The following is a 14009-nucleotide window of genomic DNA, read 5'->3' on the forward strand; positions in this document are numbered from 1 at the left end:
CAGGACACAGCAGGCACCGGCCTGTTCCTACCGAGCCCCCCCACTCCACCACCCAGGCCTCTGCCACTGTTGCCCCCCGACCCAGGACAGGGGCGACCTTCCCATCCTGCACGCCCCTGCCCCAGCCACATCTCCCGTCTGGAGGGGCCAGTTCAGGATGCGGGACTCAGGGGTGTCTGGAGCTGGGGTTTAGCTCCAGTTTCATAGCTTGAGGCCCCGGGTCCCTGGGGGAGTGGGGGGGAGGCTATGTTGGCAGAACTGGTTTGAAACACAGTTTTCAGCCAAGACCTAGTCAGGGCGCTGGGGGTTTCACCATGAAATGGCTGGGCCCCAATGCCCCTGCTGCCCCCTGCAAAGAGGGAAAAGGGGGATTCACAGGGGTTGTGGGGAGCCACGGCCCCGAGCCTCTGGAGGGCAGCCACGTGGCTCCACAGGCAGCTTTAGCAATGTATAGTTGCCTGGAAAAAATAAACCATCAGCGAGAGCGAGAGACGGACCCGCCCTGGGAGCTGGCCACTGAGCCAGAAGCAGGGGCCAGAGCCCAGTGCCTCCTGCCAGGGGGTGAGCATGTGTGTGTGTGCAGGGGGCCAAGGGGGGCAGATCTGCTCTACACACCCTGTGGATCTCCTAGAGCAGAAACTGCTGGGAGATTTCGGATCAGGCGTCCCCGCTCCAAGGGGCATTAGTGCTCTCCGCCCCTCCAAAACTGCCCCCCATCAGAGCATCAACTCCCCTCCCCCCAGATCTCCTGGGGGGAACCTCCTGTACTCCCCACATCAGATCACCCATGGCAGAGCACCCACAACTCCTGGTGGCAGCAGGGCAAGTCTGAATGGAGGGGCAGTATTCCCCTCTACCCCCCCACCCCCAGCTTTAAATCCTCAATTCACCCTGAACTTGCAAAAGATATATAAAGTGACGCACACATTGCGGCTGGAGAGAGGTGGTATGTGTGTGGGGGGGGCTATAGGTACACATACACTGACCCGTGCCACGGCGGACCCCTGGGTGGGGCATGCCACGTCGGGGCTGACGTGCTGCAGGGCCCGAAAGGGTTTTTCTTTCCTCCTTCCCTTTCGCATGCGTTTGCTGAAATCCAAAAGGTCCCAATTATCCTGACCCGCCTGCCCGGTAATTAAAACCAGAAGCCGCTCGGCACAAACCCTGGCTCTGTAGAAGGCCTGAGCGTGGAGGCGCGGGCTCCCGCTCCTCTCCCAGACTCACACAGACTCGATTAAGCCTTGCAGACATTCCCTCACTCCCTGGGCGCAGAACTCACCCGCTCAAACTCTCGAAGCAGCCCCACATCAAGGGGTCCTATGCTAGCTAACATGGGGGGGGGGGTTGGAAGGAGCCCCTGGACTGGGATGGGCCCCTCCCAGCTCACCCCAGTGGGGGCTGATGGGAACGGAACGGAGCCAATAATTTGCATGGAATCTAGCGAATTTTGCCCCATGGCTGTGTGGTCCGGTGGGTTTCCATCGTTCACATTGCTTACTTGTGAGTGTCATGAGGCACACTGGGGCATGCGATTGCACGAGTCACTGTTATTCCAGAGGCTCCAGCATCAGCAGGAAGCGAGTGAGCTGGAAGCATTTTGGTTTAATCATCCTACCATGTGCTCAGGGAGATTTTTTGCTCCATTATTCACTATATTCACACTCGTGTCAGTGTGGTGTCACATGGAGCATGTGCCGGTGCAGCACATGCATGTTGGTGCATGCTTGTTGGTGCAGTGCGTGTGTCTGCATGTTCGTGTTGGCGCATGTGTTCCTGAGTCAATGTGATGCCCAGGTGTGCACGCTTGTATCACTGCACATGTTTGCATCTGGCTTCATCAAGTACGGGCTTCTGTCAGTGCAATGCATGTGTGTATGTCATGTCAGTGAGGCACATGGAGACACATGTCTGTACATGTGTATGACGTATGCAGACTGTGCGATGTCTGCATGCCTTTGTGTCCATCTGTCTATGCTTGTGTGGGTGTGATAGGATCGTGTCTGTGTGTGCATGTTCGGTACAGTGTGGCACGCGTGTCCTACTGCTGTGTACTTCTGTCAGTGTCCACATGGGTGTGCTGATGTCGCCATGGCTCTCCTGTGTGCTCCCATCTGTTCAACACGTGTGTCATTGCCTTCATGCTTACATCACCATGGTACGTGCTTGCCTTGGGCTGGCATGCATAGGCATGTGTGACGTGTGGGTCCATGTGCTGTGCATGTGTTTGGGCTGCAGAAACACGTATGTTCCTCTCAGCCTAGTGCGTGTGTGCGGGGGTAGGCACCATGTCCACGTGCAGGCCCATATGCGTGCGTGTCACGCCAGCGCCTGTGTGGCATGTGCAAGTGCATGTGATGTCTGTGGCATGTGCTTGCGTGCAATATCTGTGCACACCCTTGTGGTGCGTGTGTGTGGCGTGTGCAGCCGTGTGTGATGTCTGTTTTTGGGGGGAGGGGTCGAGCTTGTGTTTCTGGGGCAGCAAAGACTCTAGTTCTTGCTCCCATTCAGGCCCCTACAGTTTCATGGTTCAATTCCGGAGCCCCCAGGCCCGCCACACCCCACCCCGACAGCCCCTGCATAAGTTCAGGTGACATCCCTCGACTCACCCTCCCCCCCCAGCCTGCTCCGCCTCATCCCCCTCTGCTAGTCGCTCCCCACCCAACCGCTGCCAATCAACTGGGACCCCCAACCCGGGTGCTTCTTGCCTGCTCCATGCAGAGCCCCCGACAGGAAGGGCCAGGGCTGCCCTAATGACTCTGAAAGATGGAGGCGAGCTGAGCTGGGGGGAGGGCAGAGGCCTGCAAGAAGCCTTCCCCCCTCCCCCCACCCCAGCTGCACAGGGACCAGAACCCCCTCCCCCCAACTGTGGCAATTAAAACTATTAGCCTTCTAATGTTTCACGAGAACCAGATGTGCCTGGGCTAGCCTTTGTGGGGGTGGGGCACGCGGCAGGCTAGCGAGATGCCAACACCAGGGACCCCTGCAGCCTTCTGCCAACAGGCCAGGAGCCCCCCTGAGAGCCGCCACTCAGCGGCACAAAGGGATGCAGTCCGGCCTGTCGCCTGGTGTCCCAGAGAGACTGACTACAAGTCCCAACTTACAATGCCCTCATCCTAGGCAGGCCATTGGGACCGGTGCATGCTGGGAGCTGTAGTCTCCCTGAGCCGCCCCCATCAAAGAGGGCAGCTGTGGACTATGGTGTAGGACTCCTGTAGGGCCGCCCCAGTGGGTTAAATGGGGCTGATTGCATCAGCAGGCAGCACCCTCAGAGTTATGGTGTCACCTGCTCCCCCTGTCACCCGCACCTGAGGGAGCCACTGTCACTCACTTCCCCATCACCCGCACTGAGGGGGCAACATTTTCTGGGTCACAATGTCACCTGCGTCACTCACAATGTCACTTACCCCCAGTCAGCCAGTGGGGTGGGGTGGCAGCCTGGCTTTACCATGTACCTGGGGGTACAGTGTCACCTTACACCTCAACCCCCATGAGCTGGCTGAGAGGGCACAGGGAGGGGACGGGATGCCGCTGGGAGGGTACAGGCCCTGGCCCCTCGCCTGCCCGCCCAGCCACTGTGGCTTCCTGTCTGAATAAAGCCCTGTTTGTTTTGCACAGAGACGCTCACACTTTCCTTCTTCTTTCCTTGAGGCCTCCCCACGTCTCCCCTGCCTTTACCCCCCCTGCCCCCTCCCCTCCCAGTTAAGCTGACCCATGCCAGAAATGAATCCCTCATCTTGCCGGTGGCTGGCTCCCATGTGCCTAGCTGCCCCGGGGCTAAACCTCTGCTGCCCTCCCGCCCTCCCCCCCCCCCGCCTCCCATATCCCTCCCTCTGCCTCCGGGGAAACTTTTCTCTTATTATGTCTGAAACCTCCACAGCCTGCCAGCTCCAGGAGAGATTGATCCCCAGGGGGAGGGGGAGAAGCAAACCCCCGCGCCACTGAGATGGGGAGGGTGGGCAAGGACCCCCCGAAAATGACCTGTGTTTGATGATATTATAGACACCGCGCCCACCTCGTACTTGCAAAGCATGGACATGAATCTTTGTTCCATTAGCAATAGCACTTCTGCTGGGAGCTCCCCCGCAGCCAGCCCTCCTGCCCCGCTCCCCACAGCGCCCCCTGCTGGGAGAGGCTGGGCTGGAGTAGCTGGGAGCTCCCCCTACAGCCAGCACACCTGCCCTGCTCCCCACAGCGCCCCCTGCTGGGAGAGGCTGGGCTGCAGTAGCCAGGAGCTCCCCCCACAGCCAGCCCTCCTGCCCCGCTCCCCACAGCGCCCCCTGCTGGGAGGGGCTGGGCTGGAGTAGCTGGGAGCTCCCCCCACAGCCAGCCCTCCTGCCCTGCTCCCCACAGCGCCCCCTGCTGGGAGAGGCTGGGCTGCAGTAGCCGGGAGCTCCCCACATGGGCAGCCTTCCTGCCCTCTTCCACTGCATTGATGCGTGTTTCTGAGAAGCAGAGTCACTCTGGCCACCTTGTGCAACAGTGTGACTGAAATGACATCATCTCTGCCCAGAGCCCAATCAGGGGCCAGGCCAGACCTGCCAGGGGCCTGTTCCTGGGGCTCGGTGCATCCTACCATCTGCCACCCAGCCCCGCTGGACAGCTCCAGGTGACACCCACCCTTGGCCGGCCACTGTGGTTCCAGGAAGCAGCATATGCTGCAACCGTCTGGATTCCTAGCAGAGGGTGAGGCTGGCATTTCCACTTCCTGTTGTGGCGCTCTGACTACTTCCTGCACTGGCCACATGGCCCGGTGCCAGGCCCTTCCACCATCCAGCCCTGCATGCCATGCCCCACCAGGGCACCAGCTGCTGGGAGTGACGCACTCACTGTCTGGGAAGAGGAACCCGACACTGTCAGCAAACTGGGAACACAGCTGGGTCGCCCCTGGCCTCCCTCCATCTCCTCCCCTTCCCCACCAGGATGGACAGACGAACGATGCACAGTCACGTTCACGTTTATTCACAGCGGCACGTGCACGGCGCTGGTGTCACTCCTGCACACTCTCAGATGCAACTCACACTCAGCACTACCGCGCCTTTCCCACACACTGGCTCATCGGTCACTCGATCGCTATCACAAACGCTCACCATCACAGCCGCATACCAACAGGCAGACAGTCACACATCAGTCTCTCGCATTCGTGCCCTGACTCATTCACAGTTGCACCATCACTAGTGTCAGAGACCTTCCAGGGGGTTCCTCATTGACCCTCAAATCCACAGCGAAGAATTTCCCTCTCCATCAGCCACCCCCAGGCATCTTCAGCAGATCCTCTCTCTCTCTCTCTCTCACACACACACACACACACACACACACACGCACACACACAGACATCTCAGCACCATGCTCTAGCCAGCCTCTTTCCCAGCTCAGAATCCCGGCAGAGCCGCGTGCAGCCCACGTAGGGGTCTTTCACACCAGGCCCAAGCAATTCTGCACAGGCCATGCAAACCCCATAGGGGCACTATAACCCCAGCGCCCTGAGACCGACTGACCCTCTCAGCTCACATGGGGGAAACTGAAGCACGGGATGGGACTGGTTGCAGGCCACAGAGTGAGTCAGCACCCGAGATTAGAACCTGGGGCTTCCCAGTTCCCTATCCACTGCTCAGTCTGCTAGACCACACTACCCAAGTGCAGGGGCTGCCTATCTTTGGCTAAGATACCCCATCCCCACTGTTAAACAGCTGCCAAGCTCTACCTCAGAGGTGGCTGCATTTCGGTGGTGCTCAACATCTGGGTTCACAAAAAGACACAGGCTGTAGATCAGGGGTCGGCAACCTTTCGGAAGTGGTGGGCCAAGTCTTCATTTATTCACCTAATTTGTTTCGCGTGCCAGCCATACATTTTAACATTTTTAGAAGGTCTCTTTCTATACGTCTATAATATAGAACTAAACTATTGTTGTATGTAAAGTAAATAAGGTTTTTAAAATGTTTAAGAAGCTTCATTTAAAATTAAATTAAAATGCAAAGCCCCCCGGACCGGTGACCACTGAAAATCAGCTCGGCACGCATGCCACAGGTTGCCTACCCTTGCTGTAGATCCACCCCTGCCCCCTCCTTCAGGGCGTGAAAGGGTCCCTGACTAGGGGTCAGGAAAACATCACCCCTGCTATAGTGTGAGGGCGGAGCAGATGGGGTACTGGGCACACGGGCCATTGCTTCTGTTCGGGGGTGGGGTGGAGGGACACCTGGCTGGATGGGGCCATGGGTCTGATCTGGGGGCTGTTTGGCTCTCTCTCGGGCGTGCCCCAGTAAGGGGATCTCATTGTGGCAGTGAAGGAAAGGCTCGCCCAGGGGGGAGGCGAGGGGCCAGGCCCTCTCTGGAGCCAGCAACAGCCCCAAGGCTCCTTCCCACATTCCAGCCCCACTGCAACATTCATGATCCATATGGTGAGAACAGAGGGGGAGGGGGCAGCACCAGCACCATCACCATGGGTGGGGCTGGGCAGCCCCAAGGCGGGGGGTGGGGGGAAGCTAGTAATAATCATCTCTCACATTCCTGAGGCCCCCACCCCGCTCCCTGCAGCACAGCGCCCCCTACTGTCCCTCCACCCCTAAGCTCAGCCAGGGAGTCAGCACTGACTGAAGGAAGAGCACTCCCTAGAGCGCAGCAGAGCGCCCCCTAGAACCACACTGAGGCATTGGGATCAGGCCTGACTGTGAGTGGAGAGCGCTCCCCACTGAGTCACCCACCCCACTAGTTCCAAGAGAAGGTCTCCCTTCCCACTCCTGAACACACCCACCGCTGCTTAGCTTCACAGCTGACAGATGGTCCAAGACCAGAGGCTGCTTGAAATGGTCGCAGCGCCCCTAGGGGTGGGGTTCGGTAACACTCGAGACACAACCACCCCCCTGGGCCTTGTGCTGGGGCTGCAGAGATCAATTAGCATCCCGGCCTCCAGCCGTCCTCCATCTCGTTAAAGGCGAGGGCGCCCATAAATGCCTGGACACCTGCACATCAGCGGGTGGGGAGGGCAGTCAGCTCCCCTGGACCCCTCCCAGACAGCTGGGAGCGCAGCCCTTCGATAGGGGCCATAAATGTGTCTGACGGATGCTGGGCCCCCTGGTTTAGTCCAGAAAGGGGGAACAGACCCGGCTGACGGGGTGGGAGATACACATGCTGAACAGCAGGGGCAGGACATTGGGGGAAGGGGAATTTGGCAGGGGGGATCCAACTCCTGCTGTGTATCCAGGATGGGGATGGGGGCAGCCCCCCCCCCATTTTGGATTCACAGATTCACCCTCCGTTTGCTCCCTGGGTGCATTCCCCTTCCTAGAACCACCTGTGGGGTAGGGAATTCCCGCAGAGCCACTCAGCCATGCTGGGCACCCTAACAGGCAGAGATTTATTCTCCCTGAAAAGTTGAGCAAAACGGGTCTAGTGGTTAGAGCAGGGCACTGGGAGCTAAGTCTTCTGGGGTCTATTTTATCCCCTGCAAGTTTGTAAAGCAATATCATGAGAGGCAGAGCACTGCTGAGGGGAAGCTCACAGCATTGATGTCCCGGCTAGGCACTGCTGCGGGGAAGCTCACAGCACTGACGTCCCAGCTGGGCACTGCTGCGGGGAAGCTCACAGCACTGACGTCCCGGCTGGGCACTGCTACGGGGAAGCTCACAGCGCTGACGTCCCAGCTGGGCACTGCTGCGGGGAAGCTCACAGCACTGACGTCCCAGCTGGGCACTGCTGCGGGGAAGCTCACAGCACTGACGTCCCGGCTGGGCACTGCTGCGGGGAAGCTCACAGCGCTGGAGTCCCGGCTGGGCACTGCTGCGGGGAAGCTCACAGCACTGACATCCCAGCTGGGCACTGCTACGGGGAAGCTCACAGCACTGACGTCCCAGCTGGGCACTGCTACAGGGGAGCTCACAGCGCTGGAGTCCCGACTGGGCACTGCTACAGGGAAGCACACAGCGCTGGAGTCCTGGCTGAGAACTGGCAAGGCACGGCTGCCATGCAGCTGGAGGGAGCTCTGCGTTGGCAGCCCCCACCCCTTGTCTCTTTAGCACCAGTAGCCAGCGCGAGTGGAGGAGCCTGTGGGCAGAGGAGGAAGAACAGCAGCATTAAGCCAGGAGGAGATGGAGATAAGGGGCACTCAACACTCCCAGAGCTGGGGGAGTCTCTCACTCCCTCCCAGCCGCCAGCACCTGGCCCCTCTCCCGGGGGCATTCGGGTTCACTCGGGTGGGGAGGAGAGACGAATGCTGGTTCTGGGCGGACGGGGGAGGGCACAGACCAGCGCAAGGGGGCAGCAAGTGGGAAGCCTGAGGCTGAACTGTCTACTGGCAAGAGCACTGGGCTGGGAGTCAGGATACCTGGGTCCTATCCCTGACTCCTGCCACTGAGCGTGGGTAAATCACGGCCCTGCCGTGTGCCTCAGTTTCCCCTCCCACTCTTGGTCCGTTTCGACTGTGGGCTCTTGGAGGCAGGGGCTGTCTCTCACCCCGCTGCGACGGGGTCCTGATCTCAGCCGGGACCTCAGGGTGTTGCACCTAAGGGTGCTTCCCCGGGCACCATCCCTGCAGGAGCTCTCAGCCGCCCTGAGGAGCAGGAGCTGCCGTTGGCGGCCCCAGCTGGCCCTTGGGGAGCTGTATCGCCCAGCCCCTCCTGCCAGTGCTGAGAGAGCAGGTTCGCTGTGCCCAGCAGCAATGTCTGTGCCCCTGGGCAGAGCTGCGACAGCCTGGAGGAGAGGGCAAGGGGGTTAGAACAGGAGACCCAGCGCCCAGGACACCTGGGTTCTATCTCCAGCTCTAGAAGGGGAGCGGGGTCTAGTGGCTAGAGAAACCAGGATTGGCTGTCCGGACTCCTAGGTTCTATCCCTACTCTGGGAAGGGAGTGGGGGTCTAATGGTTACAGCAGGGCGGGGTCTGGGACCCAGGACACCTGGGTTCTTCTGCCAGCCTTATCACTGGCAGAGTGCGTCCCTGTCCCCCATCTGCAAAGCTGGGATATCCCTCACCCCCTCCCGCGGCGGGCTGCAGGGATGAATTAGTTCATGTCCATATGGTGCTTGGAGAGCCTCGGCTGGTGGCACTGGGGCTCTCTGGCTCCCCTAAAAGCGATCAGAGATGAGGGCAGGGGAGCCCACGTGCTGCCAGGGGGCCTGGGACTGGCGTTTCTGGGGGCACCTCTACTCCAGCCACTACGGCATAAACGGGCCTGAAAGACGCTGAAAGTTAACACTAAAGAAAACAAACCACAGGGTATAGGCGGCCGCCAGCTACACCCCCCCCTCGTACCCCCGGCGGGGTTCACTGAGAGGCCAGTATGCTTGGAGCTGGGATGCTGCTGGCTCCCCTGGAGACCCATGGGCTCACTGCGCTCGGGACAGGACAGCCCCACATTTGGGGCTCACCCCCCTGCTCCCTCTGCCCAGCTGCCAGGGATGCTGCAGATCAGGGAACCCCATGTCACATCAAACTGGGTAATCCACCTGAACCCCGCCCCTGCCCCCCAGAGCAGCCAAGTCCCAGCCCTCCCCAGTACCCCAGTCTGGGTGTCCACTTTGCTACAGAACCTGCGGGAGGCGCTTTCCGCTCACTCCAGGCCAAGGGATCTGAGGTGGCGGGAGTTCCTCTTCCCTGGATATCCCGCTCCCCACCCCTGGAAGGATGATCCCAAACCCAGGAGATGGGGAGCCCCGCTGGCAGGTTATGGCACAGCTGGGCTGGCTGACCATGGGACTGGAAGCCGGGTCGCCTGGGTTCTATTTCTGCCTCACTGCATCCCCCTCATAACATGCCTCAGTTTCTCCATTTGCATAACGGGGGCAGGGAGAGGAGTTTTACCAACTCTGCATGGGGGCAGGAGGAGGACTTGTTGTGGCTCACACAGACGCCACGTTTTGGAAGTTCCACTTCTCTGGGCTGCCTGGGGCTCCCGGCGCCACAGAGCGGCGGAAGGCAGCTGCTTCTGGGGTGTGGAGAGCCACCCCTGAGGGCGAAGTGCCAAAGCAAAGACGTAGTCACACCTGCTCCCGCACCATGCAATGCACTAAGTCCACCTGCCTAGCTGATCAAAGGAGGCCGGGGCACTGAGCTGAGACCGTCCGGCCTGGAGCCATGCAGCGACATCTATCCAGGGGCAGGGAATATGCCCATTTATACTCCAGGAAGCTCACAGCGCTGGAGTCCCAGCTGGGCACTGCTGTGGGGAAGCTCACAGTGCCAGGGTTGGGGGAGGCCCATTTACAGTCCGGGATCTAACTGAACAGGGCACAGGAGCTGGGGCCAGGACGTAGGTGACTGGGCTTGGGCGGGGGGGGCATGCCAAAGGAGCCCCAGGGCTCTGGGGGGTGCAGAGGGGTGTGGAGGCCAGGGAAGCTCAAGGTGAATCTGGTGCTGGGTCGATAGCCCTGGAGGCTGGTAGCTACAAGACGCACAGGCCGGACAGGGCAAGGCACCTCCTGCACTGTCCTCCAGGGGCAGCAGGAGAACGTCCCAGCTTCGTGTGCTAGACACCTGCCTCTGTGAGCTCACCTGGGTGGGGCCTCTGAGCTCTCACCAGGCTGGCGCAGGGCTGGGCCCTGGGAGGGGGACGGATCTGGGTCCCATTAGCAACCCCAGCAGCTGGAGGGCAATGCCCTCACAGCCCCCTGCCCACATCAGAGCGCTGCCCGTCTCACCACGGTAGAATCAGAGGTGAGAAAGCAACCCAGGAGTCCTGACGCCCGTTCCCACCCCGCTCCAACACCCTAGACCCTGCTCCCCCACCAGACTCTGGGATAGAACCCAGGAGACCTGGCTCCCCCCGGCTCTAACCGCTAGACCCCACACCACTCCCAGAGCCAAGAAGAGAACCCAGGAGTCCTGACTCCCAGCCCCACCCGCCCCTGCTGTAAGCCACTCATCCAGATTTGCACATCCAGCTCTGCCTCCCCCCCCCAAGTTAGTCACTCAGCTCGTAATCCCAGGTGCCTGCCAGATCTGCTCTGCAGGGCAGGCGACGCCCCTGGCAGGGAGCAGCGAGGGGGTTGCTGCACCAGGGTTTGCCCTGCCACTCTCCAGCAGCTAAACCCCAGGTGCGGCCCAGTGCAACGGCCCCGGGGCCCAGCGAGTGCTGGGCTGGGCTGGTGAAGTCTGAGAGCCCCTGCGGAAGGGAGAAAGCAAGCCAGTGAGGTGCCCTGACCCCAGCCTGCTTTGCTCCCGCGATGGAGAGCTGAAGGGCTGGGTGGGAAAAGCTGCCCGCCCGCTGCCTGCGAGGGGCTGGTGAGGGGAGCGCACAGAGCCCTTTTCACTCCAGCGCCATCCGGGCCCCGCTCGGCAGCTCTCATCTGGAGCCAGATGAAATAATTCTTTCCAGCGGCGCTGCCAGCGCCCGTCCATCAGGCACTGATTAAAGCCGTCACCCTCCGTCGGCCGAGCGAGAGCCGGGCCCGCGGAAAAGCCAGTGTGAGCAGAACGGAGGCCACCTTGCTGCTCCCGTGGAGTTTGGCAAAGGGGGCTGGGGGAGACAAGGGGGCTGGGCTGCGGGGGGGGGAACCAGGGGGCTGGGCCGGGGGCAGTCCGGGGGGCAGATTCCTGCCCACACCTCTGACAAAATCGTACCCCTTTCCTGTTTCCCAAAACAGGAGGAGGCAGTTCCGTGGTCACACACACCACCTGGCCTGAAAACTCCCCCAAGCTGCAGCCAGACCTGCTGAGCCCCTCCCCTGCTCTGCCTCATGGGCCCCCCACTTAGCCCCAGACTCTCGTCCCGCCATCACAAACGGCAGCTCCACCTCACAGCATCACTCCAGACCTTGGGGGCTCTCGGACCCCTGCACTGAGCAGCGGGGGGCACTGTGCCCGTCAGCTAACACCCTGGCATAGGCGGAGCGAGGGTTTGCCCACATACGCCCTCCCCACGCGGTGGGGGATCGCAGCAGGCACCGTCTTGCCCAGCTGCTCCGTCCCCCGAGACGCCAACGTTCCTGCCCCTCCCACGCAATGTACTTGCCACTCCGCCGGGCCCCAGGGCAAGCACCACCTGCAGCTGCCTGGGATTCCACTGTCAAAAACCCAGCCAGGCTCCCACGCCCACGCAGGCACGCCCCTGGGCTCCCAATACCAGGGCCCACGTTGCACAGGCTGCTGGCCAGGTCACGCCAAGCAGGGCGCTCACCAGGTGTGGCACAGGGCCGGGCAGCGCTCCAGGGAGCAACCCGAAGGTCTAGTGGCCAGGGCAGGATGGATCATGCTACCCGCCCCACGCTACCTTCAGATCCAGCCCGGGTGAAAGGAATGACGTGGCAGCCCTTCTAGCGGGCAGGGAGGCGGTGTGGGGAGGAGGGACTGCAGGTTGGGATTACGAGGCATCAGGTCACAGGGGGCTGTGGGTCAGGATTGAGTGGCGTCAGCAGAGCTCGGGGGGGTAGCCCAGGGCTGGGATAGTACGGGCAGAGCTGGGGGTGGGGACCCAAGGAGAGGGGGCCTGATCCCCCGTCAGGAGCCCCCTATACAGGGGAGGACCCTGACGCCCACAGGGATAAGCCCAGCCCCACGTGCGGTGCAGACACGTGCAGCCCGTGACTGACAGCTGGGGTGGCGTGGGGACGCGGCTCCGGCATGTTGGGAACCGCACATGGGAGACAAGGCCGGGTTCCAGGCCTGTCCCAGCAGGCAGGAGGGGGCTGAGCCCCACAGAGCCCTGAAGCCCTGGCACTGAGCCACCAACCCAGCCAAAACGTTCACCGGGGACAGGGTGGGGGGGGGCTGACCCACCCCTGGCACTAAGGGCAGCAGGGGCTGCTGGGAGACTCATCCCCCTAGAGAACCATCCCCGTCAGGGGCAGGACTGTGAGCTCCCAGGGCACCATGGGAGACCAGAGACAGCGCCCCCCTGTTCCCCTTGGACCATTGGGAGGTCCCATCAAAGCATCGCCCATCACATCAGGTCATCGTGACGGGTCGTCATGGCATCCCCGAAAAGTCCCAGCACCAACTCCCCACGGCCCAGCGCTGACCCTGCCACGGCCCGATGGCAAACCCAAACGTGGCCTAGCGCCAACTCCACCACGTCCGGGCAATGACCCCGCCACATCCCAGGGCCAAACCTAAAAATATCCCAGCGCCACGCCCGCCACACCCTGATGCCAGCCACGCCATGTGAAGGCACCAATCCCGCCACTTCCCAGCATGGACCCTGCCACGCCCTGGCACTGACGCGGCCCCATCCTGGCAGCAGCCCGGCCATCTACAGGCACCAATCCTGCCATGCCCCGATGACAAACCCAAAATTGTCCTACCACATCCTGGCGCCCACACCGCTACGGCCCGCAGCAACCCCCTCCTGCAGCAGCCAGCACAATGGGGCCCTGATCGGGGATGGGAACTCCATCTGCTCCCGGAATAAAGAGACTGGAGCCCACCATTAGCCCCTTCGCATCCGGAGCCAGCCCCCTGCACCCCACCATTAACCCCTTCACATCCGGAGCCAGCCCCACTGCACCCCGCAATTAGCCCCTTCGCATCCGGAGCCAGCCCCCTGCACCCCACCATTAACCCCTTCACATCCGGAGCCAGCCCCACTGCACCCCGCAATTAGCCCCTTCGCATCCGGGGCCAGCCCCACTGCACCCCACCATTAACCCCTTCACATCCGGAGCCAGCCCCCTGCACCCCACCATTAACCCCTTCACATCCGGAGCCAGCCCCACTGCACCCCACCATTAGCCCCTTCGCATCCGGAGCCAGCCCCACTGCACCCCACCATTAGCTCCTTCGCATCCGGAGCCAGCCCCACTGCACCCCACCATTAGCCCCTTCGTATCCGGGGCCAGCCCCCTGCAGCCCACCTTAACCCCTTCGCATCCGGGGCCAGCCCACTGCACCCCGCCATTAGCCCCTTCGCATCCGGAGCCTGCCCCACTGCACCCCGCCATTAGCCCCTTCGCATCCGGAGCCAGCCCCACTGCACCCCGCCATTAGCCCCTTCGCATCCGGAGCCAGCCCCACTGCACCCCGCCATTAGCCCCTTCACATCCGGGGCCAGCCCCACTGCAGCCCACCTTAACCCCTTCGCATCCGG

General features: G+C 61.6%; 1 protein-coding gene across 3 annotated transcripts in view; it reads right to left on the reverse strand.

Moving 5' to 3' along the window:
* The window catches only part of RARG (retinoic acid receptor gamma), a 90004-nt gene that overhangs the window by 33953 nt on the left and 42042 nt on the right, over positions 1–14009 (reverse strand). The window lies entirely within an intron of this gene.

This window comes from Malaclemys terrapin, chromosome 23, assembly GCF_027887155.1.
Source record: "Malaclemys terrapin pileata isolate rMalTer1 chromosome 23, rMalTer1.hap1, whole genome shotgun sequence".
Classification (NCBI taxonomy): domain Eukaryota; kingdom Metazoa; phylum Chordata; order Testudines; family Emydidae; genus Malaclemys; species Malaclemys terrapin.